Consider the following 12,974-nt stretch of genomic DNA (forward strand, 5'->3'; position numbering starts at 1 on the left):
GGATCCTGATACAGGACCTCAAAGATTAGCATGCCAAGTACTTGAGCAGACAGAAGGGCAGCAAATTCACCGTGCTTTAGATTTCAAAACAGTGAAGCAGTTAAAGGAGGCTGTAACAACCTATGGTCCCCAAGCACCCTTCACGGTAAGCATGGTCGAATCCATTACCAACTTGGACATGACGCCAGCAGACTGGGCTAGCATGTGTAAATCTGTGCTAAATGGAGGACAATATTTGTTATGGAAGGTTGCAAATGAGGAATTTTGCACGGAGACAGCTAGGTGAAATGCAGCAGCCGGTTACCCTCAAAGAAATCTAGATATGTTGTTAGGAAAGGGACCTTATGAGGGTCAACGGCAACAAATTGAATATGATCCTGCTATATATGCACAAATTGCTGCAGACACAGTTAGGGCATGGAAGACTTTACAAGGACATGGAGATTTACAAGGTCAGCTATCTAAGGTAATACAGAGAGCTAATGAACTTTACACTGAATTTGTAGATAGGCTTATTCAAACAGCTGACAGAATTTTTGGGGATATAAAACAAGCAATGCCATTAATAAAACAACTGGCTTATGACCAAGCAAATCGTTGCTGCAGATAGGTTATTAGACCATGGAAACATGAAGATTTAAACACATAAATTATGTAGAGACATTAATGAACAAGGGCAAGTCTTGGCAGCTGCAGTACAACAGGCTTTAGATGCCAGGCCAAAAACATGCTACAATTGTGAACAAACAGGACATTTTAAAAGGAATTGCCCCATAGGAAAAGGGTTTAACAAAACTAGGTATCAAAGGAATAGAATACCGGGTATTTGCCCACGATGCCGTAGAGGGAGACATTGGGCTAATGAATGCCGTTCTCAAACCACCATAGAGGGTACTCCCTTATCAAAAAACGGACAAGGACCAGGTATTTACCCATGATATTGTGGAGAAAGGCATCAGGCTCCATTGCCAAAAAACGGACTGGGGGGGCCCAATGCTCCTGGGCCCACAACCACAAATATACGGGGCAGTGGAGGAACACAGCAACACCATCAGGGTAGTGCCCAGGACACATTGTCCATTAAATCCCTCATCAGACAAACCCGAGGGAGCGCAGGGTTGGATATGTGCGCCTCTGCCAGAGCAGTACTAACTCCAGAGATGGGAGTTCAAATCATTCCCACAGGAGTAAAAGGACATTTTCCCCAAGGAACAGTAGGCTTATTATTGGGACATAGTTCTTCTACACTAAAAGGACTTATGATAAGTCCTGGGGTAATTGATCCCGATTATGTAGGTGAAATAAAAATTATAGCTAGTTCTCCAAGAGGTATAACAGTAATTTCATAGGAGATAGAATAGCACAGTTGTTAATAATACCCAGCCTACATGATAAATGTTCTAGTCATAGTGTAGAAAGAGGTTCCAGGGGATTAGGCTCCACAGGTGTAGATTGGGCTATGTTGTCTTTAAGTTTAGATTCTCTCCCAATGCTAAAACTAAATATTCAAGGACATGAATTTAATGGGCTACTGGACACAGGTGCTGACCTTAGCATCATATCTCATCAAGAATGGCCAAAACATTGGCCATTACAACAAGCCACTCAAATGCTTCGAGGCCTAGGAGTGGCGACTAATCCCCATAGAAGTGCAATGGTATTAGATTGGAAGGATCCTGAAGGATGTGAAGGAACTATACAGCCATATGTATTGGATCATCTTCCTATAAATTTATGGGGACGAGATGTCCTAGATCAATTAGGTTTGACGTTAACAAATAACATCAATCCTAATGCACCCACTACTAGGGCTAGACAAGGTTTTAGGAAACAAAAAAGATTAGGAGAACAAGAACAAGGTATAGCAGCACCAATTCAAATAGATCAAGGAATAAATAGACATGGATTGGGTTTTCAGAAAGGGCCACTGAGACAATCAAAATTACTTGGAAATCAGAAAGACCAGTGTGGGTTCCTCAGTGGCCCCTGACTAAAGAAAAGATACAAGTAGCCCATGACCTGGTCAAACAACAATTAGCGGAAGGACATATACAACCTTCTGTATCTCCCCATAATACTCCCATTTTTGTCATCAAAAAGAAATCTGGTAAATGGAGATTATTGCAAGATTTAAGAGCCATTAATAATGAGATGGTTATTATGGGACCTGCTCAATCAGGGATTCCTCAATTGTCTGCTTTGCCAAAACCTGGCATGTTTTAGCTATAGATATTAAAGATTGTTTTTATTCAATTCCAATTCATCCTGAGGATAGTCCACATTTTGCTTTTACTATCCCTGCACTAAATCATGAAGGTCCTGATTGGAAAGTACTCCCTCAAGGGATGGCTAACAGTCCAACTATGTGTCAAATTTATGTTAACAAAGCAATCCAGCCACTTAGAAATCAAAATCCTGAACTACAAATATTTCACTATATGGATGATGTATTATTAGCACATAAATATAAAAACACATTGCTGGAATGTTATGCCACACTTACAAACTTATTAAAAAATTATAATCTAGAAATAGCAATAGATAAAGTACAATTAAATTTTCCAATTAATTATTTAGGAGTTCTATTATCCTCAACCATGGTCCGTCCACCAAAAAATTCAAATACGAGTAGATCAACTCAAATCACTTAACAACTTTCAAAAGTTATTGGGAGACATAAATTGGATAAGTCCTTATCTAGGCATACCAACAGGAGAGTTGGGACCTTTATTTGATATTCTAAAAGGTCCATCAGATAGAAATTCACCCCGCATGTTAACTCCTAAAGCAAGAAAGGCATTAAAAATTATTGAAACATATATGGAAAATATGCATTTGGATAGAATTGATATAAGTTTGCCTTTATTATTTATTGTACTACCAACAAATATATTCCTACAGGAGTATTTTGGCAAGAAGGTCCATTATAGTGGATACATTTATCTTATTTTCCTAACCCTATTCTTACTAGGTATCCTGAGGCTGTAGGACAATTAATACTCGAAGGAATAAAAGCAGCGAAGGGAGTGTTTGGAATTTCTCCCAATAAAATTATTACTCCATATACTATGGATCAAATTGATGTGTTAGCTAATGAGTTAAATACTTGGGCAATAATAATGTGTAAATCTAATGTTACATTTGATAATCATTTACCATCTAATCCTTTGTTGTCTTTTTGGTCAGAGCATCCTGTAGTTTTTCCAAAAATGACAAGAAAAACCCCTATCATGAATGCTCCAAATATATTCACTGATGGGTCTAATAATGGTACAGCAGCAGTAGTTACCCCTGATCAAACTTTTACATTTTTAGTACCCAAACAATCAGCTCAAAAGGAAGAGCTTAATGCAGTTTTACAAGCTTTTGTGATGTTTAAAGATTCTGTATTTAATTTATTTTCTGATAGTCAGTATATAGTTAATGCTATAGTATCCCTTGAAGATGCTGGTAGGATTTCTCCTTCCTCTACTGTTTTCTCTTTGTTTTCCACTATACAAAGTCTAATCTGGGACAGAAAAGATCCATTCTTTATAGGACATATCAGGGCACATACAGGATTGCCTGGAGCCCTTAGTTTGGGCAATGATTTAGCAGATTAAAACTACACATGACATACATATTTTCTCTAAACTAGAAGAAGCTACAAATTTTCATAAAAAATTCCATGTCAATGCTAATACTTTACAAAAGCATTTTAAAATAACTAAGGAACAAGCCATACATATAATAAAACAATGTCAAAATTGTGTGACCTTTTTACCACAAGTTAATCTTGGAGTCAATCCTAGAGGACTGATACCTAACCATATTTGCTAGATGGACGTCACACACTTGCCAGAATTTGGAAAATTAAAATATTTACATGTTACAGTTGATACTTCTTCCAGATTTTTGATGGGCTCCCTTCATGCCGGAGAAAAAAACTAAAGATGTTGTAGCTCATTGCTTACAAAATTTTGCCACTGTGGGCGTTCTTAAACAGTTAAAAACAGATAATGGTCCTGGTTATTCTTCTACCTCTTTTAAACAATTTTGCTCATCATTTGGCATTACTCATATAACAGGAATCCCATACAATCCACAGGGACAAGGCATAGTTGAAAGAGCTCATCAAACTATTAAAACTAACTTATTAAAGCAAAAAGAGGGAATTGGAAAGGGGTATATATATCCCCCAAAGATAAACTTAAAATAACCCTTTTTACTCTAAACTTTTTAAATTTGGATTCATCAGGGCTTAGTGCTGAGGAAAGACATGTGTATCCAAAAAATGTACATAAGCCTAAGGTACTTTGGAAAGATATTCTAACAGGACAATGGAAAGGTCCTGACCCAGTGATTGTCTGGAGTTGGGGTTCTGTTTGTGTGTTTCCACAGGGAGAACAGCAACCGATTTGGATTCCAGAGAGACTAACCAAAGCAATTTCTACAGACCAAAAAGAAGATGATTTGACTCAAATCCATAACAGCTGATATCCAGAGCTCCAGCTTGGCTATTCTTACATCTGCGACAGTGATTAACCAGGATGCTTTTTTCAATATCTATTTTATTATTGCATTTTCCCACATCATAAAGTTCTATTTTATTTTTTGAGCTCATACAAACCTAGGTTAATGTTTTTCTGATCAGTTTTATTTTTTGACCGTGGAGTTTTTAAACATTGCAATGGAAATTTCACCTGTGTAAAGCTACAAGGCCTTTACTATTGTCTTATGTGTTGTACATTTGTGTGCACTCTTGTGTTTTGTGTTGTATGTCTGTATGTGCGTATGTCCATATTTCATATATGAGGAGCGCTCATGAAAAAATGGATCCAATTTTTTTTTATTCACGTGATTTAAATGGTTTAATTTAAATTAGGTAAACAGCTGTTAAGGATTGTTTTTAGAGGTGGTTAACAGATCTGTTTGTTTACTTTCACCTTTCCTTTTCATTATATTTAATAATTCTTTTCAGGATAATGTCTCTTTAGCATCATTGCCAGAATTCCTATCTTCATCCCAGTGCCGGTGAAGACAAAGATAAAACCAAACTACAGCTTCTATGATAGCTATCACAGTGAACTGTATAAACTGATGCATCAATGAATATAACTCAACAAGTAATGCTCAATCAAGGAGTCGATTTACTTTGGGAGGAAATGGACATATTGATAGATTCCTCCACTTTGAACTGCTTGCAGAACTTGCCTGGACTATGTATCACTTGTATGCATTGTGAACTATCTGTTGGTGCAGCGAATTGTGGTAGTGCTGGCATATCTTTGCTGATGGTGTCACTAGTGATGCAATTTTTCCAAAGGAGCCGTCAATTGGCTTGGTGTCCTGGCATTTCTGTATCCTCCTCCCTTCTGTTAGTGATGGTCTAAAATTTGGGGGCCAACAGAGGTGAGGCAAAGAACCTCACCCCCCCACTGACACCAAGGCCAAATTTGGGGGCCAACAGAGGTGAGGAAAAGAACCTCACCACCCCCACTGGTGCAAAGGCCAAATTTGGGGGCCAACAGATGTGAGGCAAAGAACCTCACCCCCCTCCCCCCAGTGGTGCATAGGCCTACCCACAAGTATGGCTGTATGCTGGACCGGTAGTCAGTGACGGGTATGATCCAATTGCAGTGGTATCAACCTAAGACAGGAGGCTGACGCCTAGAGGTCAGTTCATCCGATGACGGGTAAGAACCATATGTTGAATTGGACAACCTAACAGGCACGGTCCCTAAGCCACATTGCTTGTTGTTTAATTAATCAGAAGGGGGGAGATGCTGAGGGCCATTGCCAAGTAGGAATGACGCATGGCAATTTCTTTGTCAGCCTACCCAATGTTGCTTAGAAGGAGGGCTCTCCATTGTGGAAATGGGCTTGCCTTGGACCCAGGTCATTTGCAGTGACATTGCATGAATTTTTGAGAAAGGTGACCCTGCTCAAGGACCAGGGTGGATCCGGGTTTAGGGAGGATCCTGCTGGATTAGGGTGGGCCCAGGTTTAGGGTGTATCCTGCTGGGAATAGGGAGTATCCTGCTGCCTCAGGCGCCCGCCCGCTCCTTGAGTTCTTGTTGAGTTCTCGCAGGATTCAGAGAGTATTTTGGGATGCAGAGCCCGGTGGAGTGTGTGGATTAGTTTTCTGCAAATGTTCATAGCAGCATCATTCATGTACTCAAAAGGGAGAAACAACCCAAATGTCTACCAACAGGTGAGTGAATAAAATGTGTTATATGTTTTTAATGGAATTATTTCATCCATTGAAAGAAATAAAGTTATATATGCTGTTTACATGTACCTTAAAAATACTACACTAAGTAAAAGAAGTGAGACACAAAACCACAGGTTATATAACACTATTTATATGTCTATTTACTCTGTTTAAATTTACACTATTCATATTTTGAGACTATCTAGAAATAGAAGTAGAGATAAAATAGATTAATAGATTATGTTTGCCAGGGGACTAGGGAAGGGGAGATAGAGGATGAGCAGTTATAAGGTTTTCTTCTGGTGTGATAAAACAGTTTTGGAATGAGATTCTGTTCAATTGATCTATTTATCTATATTTTCCCCAATACCATAGCATCTTGTTGATTGGACCTATATAGTCAGTTATGAAGTTGAGTAATATAAGTCCCTTAACTTCATTCTTCTCCATCAATACTGTGTTGGTTATTCTAGTTCTTTTACTTCTCATGGCAACATTATTATCAGATTGTCACTACTTACACAGTAATTTCCAAACAGGTTTGGAACTATGTGTTAGTAATTTCTAATTGAGGGTATTGATAAGTATTGCTCTAAATTTACAGATCAGATTGTTAAAAACATCTTGACAATGTTGAGTCTTCCTTCCCATGAACATAGACTATCTTTCCACTTATTTATTTCTTCTTTATGTTCTTTTATCAGTTCTGTAATGTTCTTCATGTAGAGTTTATATTTATGTGTGTGTACATTAGACATATGTGTGATATATTTATATCTAAATATTTCATTTTTGTGTGCAGATGTAAACCATTTTAATTTAAATTCATTGTTTATTGCTGAAGCAGAAGCAGATTTGACAGCAATTGATTTTTGTAACCTTGTATCATGCAAACTTATTGTAATTGCTTATTAGGTCTGTGGGTCTGTTTGTTGATTCTTTAGCACTTTCAACAAAGTTAATCATCTGCAAACAAAGACTGTTTTCTTTCTTTCCAATCTGATACCTTTTATTTCTTTTCTTGTCTTATTGTATTAGCTAGGACATTCAGTATGATGTTGAATATGTATGGTGAGAGGGTCAACTTGCTTTTCTACTGAAAGAGAGCTTCATTTTCTCATCAGTAAGCAAAATGTCAGGTATAGATATTTTTGTGCCCATTATTTATCAATATAAGAAAATTTCACTCTGTTTCTACTTTACTTGTTGAATTTTTCCAAATGCTTTTTGTTGTTTTGTGTTTGTTTTTTGTTATCAGTGATTGAACTCCAGGGCAGTCAACCACTGAGCCCATCCCCAACCCTTTTTTTATATTTTATTTAGAGTCAGGGTCTCACTGAGTTGCTTAGCACCTTGCTTTTTGCTGAGGCTGACTTTGAACTCATGATCCTCCTGAGTCACTGTGTCACTGTGTCCAGCTCCAAATGCATTTATAAAAAATTATTGAAATATGTTTTTCTTCTTTAGATTGCTGATGCAGTGAATTACATTAATTGATTTTCAAATGTTGAAACAGCCTTACATACCTAGAACAAATTTCATTTGGTTATAGTGAATAAATCATATTATACACTGTTTAGATTCAATTGGGCTAACATTGTGTGAAGATTTTTTGCAGATAAATTTATGAGAGATTTTAATTTATAGATTAAAAATAGCTGTAGATGGACACAATATCTTTCTTTCTTTATTTTTTTAATGTGCTGTTGAGGATTGAACCCAGTACCTCACACATGTGAGGCAAGCACTCTACCACTGAGCCATAACCCCAGTCCTTGATTTACAGATTTTTGTAGTGGGTTTGCCTTGTTTTGACATTGATAGGTAATGTTGGCCTCATAGAATGAGTTAGAAAGCATTCTCTCTACATCTACTTTTCTAAGAGAAATTGAATAGAATCAGTTTAATTTTTTTCTTATTTTGTAGAATTCACAAATATTAATAATATTAATATTCCTTTGTAGAAGTTATCTGGGCCTAGTGTCTTCTGTGTTGAAATGCTATTAATTCTTTAATAGTTATAGCTCTATTTAGATGGTGTATTTCTTCTTGTTTCAGATTTGGGAGATTGTGTCTTCAAAGAATTGGTGCACTTCATCTAGGTTATCACATGTGTGGGCACAGAATTATTTATAGTATTCTTTTATTTTCCTATTAATGCCAATGAGATCTGAACTGATTGTCCTTTTTTTCATGTATAACATTTTTAACTTGGAATCTCTTTTATTTTCTTATTTTGCCTGACTTGTGAATTTTACTTTCATTCACTTTATCAACATATTTGGATGCTCTATTGTTAGACACATGCATATGAAGATTGCTATGTCTCTTTGGAGAATTCACTCCTTTCTTACAATGATAACTTTCTTTCGTTAAAATCTGTTTGAAATTAATATAGCTTTTACTTTTTTTGATTAGTATTAGCATGGTTTATCTTTTTCAGCCATTTACTTTTAATATGTGTCTTTATATTCATAGATGACACATAGTTTGATAATCTTATTTGATCCAGTTTATGTCTTAGTGACGTATTGGAAAATAATGGGAAAATGGAGGTGTTACACATTTCTGAATCATGTCTCAGTCTTTTAGTGAGCAGGTGTCTCCTCACAAGTGCTTCTCAGTCCTCTTCCAAGCCTTAGATAAGACTGGGTTGGAAGAATTATCTAGAGTTGCAGATTTCTTTTTCCCTAGATCACTCAGGCTCTGAGAAATTCTCAGCAGCTTACATAGTTTATTCAGACCTTTTACAAAAACAGTAGAAAATTCAGGTATATTTCAAATCTGTTCCTTTTCTTTCCTACAAGAAGAAGGGGATTTTTTCCCCTAATATTTATTACCAGAACCTGCAAATCCCTGGATGTGAAACTCATAAAATTGTGGGGACTGCATTCCCCTAAAGTTTTGACTCTCCACCTTGAGTTTCCAGTAATTTGTCAATTGAAGTTTAAGTTCTCCTACCCTTGCAATTGCTCTCAAAGAGGTTTCTATTACTGGTTTCTGCTCTGAGAAGTTATGATTTCTCCATATTTACCATATTTACCTGTCTGTCTTTCTATTTTTAGGAGCAATGCTTTGCCTGGCAACCTGATACTTTCAATTAATATAAGAAGAGTTGTTGATTTTTCAGTTTGTTTACCTTCTTACTTGTTAAGACTCAATGACAACTTTCAAGCTGTATATATGTAAGATCAGAAATTGGAAGTGCAGGCATTTATTTTTGAAACAATGTAAAAGCCTAGTGATAAGTTGAAAATATTTTCTCGTAGAAAGATCTCAGGTTTCAAAACAATAATGTAGAATTTTATGACTATGAAATAATTGTGGGTGCAAATTGCTAAAAATATACAACAGGAATAGCAAGGTCAATAATAATAAAAGTTTCAGAGTTCCACGCTGGAGATTAATGGGGCTACTTCATGAAGTGTAAGCCTCTCAGAGGCAACTGTTTAATGAACAAGTATAGCACCGTCATTGTTTGAGAAAGGGTTGAAGACATCATAGCATTTTCAAACTCATAATGAGCCTGGATACACTGAAATCTGCTTCAATAATGAGAACACAATGGATTGGAGGCATGGATCTCTGAAGCAGTCATGAGTTAACCTTTAAAAATCATTGTGAGATATACTTAAGAGAAAAGAGGTGAAAGCTCAGATTCTTTAATCTCATTAATTGGAAACTTCCACTGTACAGACTAAAAATCAGCTTCATTATACCTGGAGGCCTCAACTATATAAGAGTAAAAAGTTGTTTTTACCAGAATATTATTTGAAACTAAACTAGAGTACTTAAGAGGGAAAGAGCTTTAATCATTCATGGATCCTGGAAAAAAAAAAAAAAAGAATACAACAACAGTCTATACTGGTTACATTTTATCAGAATTGACTTTTCAACTTTAGCTGGAGGCTGTCATATTTCTCTTGAGCCTGCATTTTTTAATGATGCATTTGGAATTCCAATTAAAAATTCAAAGTGAAAAAATAGCAGAAGTTCTCTGTCCAGCTTGGAAATCAGAGTCTGTGATACACACTTGCAACATCTTCCCTGAAATGACCAAATTCATACAACAGAAAAATCCAACATTTTATCATTGAGAGTTTCTAATTTCAAGTGATAAAATTTATTGAAAGAATATGAATTTGCTAACAGAATCACCAAGTATTTTTGAGATCAGTGTTGGAAAGGAGACAGCATCTACAGCATTTATAAACTATGAGATCTGCCTACTATTGCTTTATTCTACTTTTCCCCAGTGTCCATGAATGATAAAGACTCCTTCCCTCTTCATTTAAATCCCTCCGTTTAGTTTCACTACTGCTATCAATGAATTCTGAATGTTTTAGTTTTCTCCATTGGCAATGAAGTACAGGACACACTAACATGACTCCCCTGCAGTCAAGTCCCACAGCCGGCCCATTGGTCCCCTGCCAAGAAACAGCACCTAACTGTAGGGGCATGTACCTGGGCTGCCTGGAGCACAAACAGTGAGCATAGGCCTAAGGCTAAGTGGGCCAGCACCTCAGGTGAGCCAAGGCCCATGGACCTGTCATCCCTCCACAGCTCACCCTGGCCCAGTAAAGACACTCTCTCTCTATTTTTAAAAATATTTTATTTGTTTTAATTAGCTACACATGACAGTACAATGACCTTAGACATATCATACATTTGAATCAGATGGGATATAATTCCTCATTTTTCTGAGTGTACAGGTTGCAGAATCACATTGGTCATGCAGTCACGTATATACACACAGTAATAATAATGTCTGTTTCATTCTACTATCCTTCCTATCCCCCCATCACCTCCCCTCCCCTCCCATCACTTCTCTCTACCCAATCTAAGGTGACGCTATTCTTTTTTTTTTTCTCACATCTTCACACATGTATTTTGTATAACTATGGGAGTCTCCTTCCACCATCCATGCAATTCCCCTTCTCCCTCCCTTTCCCTCCCACCTCTCTTCCCTATCTAGAGGTAATCTTCTTCCCATGCTCTTCCTCCCTACCCCATTTTGATATGAGAAGACATTCGGCATTTGTTTTTTTGGGATTGGCTAACTTCACTTAGCATAATCTGCTCTAATGCCATCCATTTCCCTGCAAATGCCATGATCCTATTATTTCTTAGTGCTGAGTAATATTCCATTGTGTATAAATGCCACATTTTTTTTTTTATCCATTCATCCATTGAAGGGCATCTTGGTTGGCTCCACAGTCTAGCTATTGTGAATTGTGTTGCTATAAACATTGATGTGGCTGTGTCCCTGTAGTACGCTGTTTTTAGGTCCTTTGGGTGTATAGTCCAAGAAGAGAAATAGCTGAACACAGCACTGCAGCTGAAGACACCTCCTACCACCGCCACCAGGCATACCCAATTCAATGTCCTCAACCTCTGGCTTCCTGGGAAATGGGTAGAAAACAGAAGTAAAGCAAACATGAATGGGATTCAGGGCTAACCAATAGCATTAGTATTTCCAAACTCTAATTATCATAATTATGGGCCAATAACATTGGTACTTTTTTGAAACTCTGAATGACATGAGTTTGGGCCAATAGCATTGACCCAAGGGGTTGCTCAGAGGGCAGCCACTCTTGGATCCCCTTCCACCCTGTGAGAGTACTGTTTGTATGCATGCTTGAATAAATCCTAATTACACTCACCCTGGTCTCTGGATTTCATTGTTTGAGGGGGAGAGGGGGGGAAAGGAAGAGAGAGGGAAAAGATGGTGAGCTCCTGGGGACGGCTGCAACATGGCAGGACGAAGCCCACCATGTAAAGCTGCAAGACTTCTCAGCTACAAAGGCCTACAACCTAACACAGACCCTTCTCACCAGCAGAAGTGGAGAAATTCTGGTCTCACCTGCTAACAGAAGCAGAGAATCAAGTTTCATCTCAAAACTCTAGTTTTTCCACATGCACTGTTGTATCCAGTAAGTTGATTTTACTGCTACCACCACTGTCACCAAAACTGAGTCCATTATATTCCTGCTGCTGTGTATCACTAATACCCATTTGGAGATCCCACTGTGTGTTTAAAGTTAAAACATGTATACTTCACTTTTTCTTTTGCTGCAAAGGAGGTTGGTTTCTCAGCTTCTATATGGAACAGCAGATTCTAGTTCCTATCAAGGCTTAAACAATCCAAAACTTATTCAAATGATAGGTGAGCAAAAATAAATACAAATTATCTGTAATCTAAACATCTATACAAATTATCTATAATCTAAATATCTATATCTAAACATTGTTTGCCTATTTCTTACCTTTATCACAATGGTCTTGCATATCATCTTGCAATTGTCTTATATTGCAAGCAAAAGAACTCACCTCACCATCAAAACAGCACATCCAAAGTCATACCTTTGCCATATCTTTATGATGGATGGGTTTTCATGTTCTTTTATTTCTCCCTAACCAATAAAACTAGTTAAACAATTATATTCAACAATGGTTAAAACGAGAAAGAAAAATCGAAAAGTATTTTCTCTCTCTCCCAAACACGCAGAGACTAGACATATACACAGAGGAAGAAAAAAAATAATTGTATATACTCTAATCCTTAATTTTACGACTAGTCTCAAGAATGGATTTACTTCTCTTCTCTAGTCACAAATAAATGTTCCTTTTTATCTTTACCCAGCACTTCAGTTAGGTGACCCATGTCTTTAGCCCTAACAGATTTGAACCCTTGGTGGCTCTGCTGGTTGTGGTCTTATGTGGTTACTCTTGAATCTAGAAGTAATAATAGGCACTCTAGGAATCCCATAAGTGCCCGTAT

Source organism: Marmota flaviventris, chromosome 14, assembly GCF_047511675.1.
Source record: "Marmota flaviventris isolate mMarFla1 chromosome 14, mMarFla1.hap1, whole genome shotgun sequence".
NCBI lineage: Eukaryota > Metazoa > Chordata > Mammalia > Rodentia > Sciuridae > Marmota > Marmota flaviventris.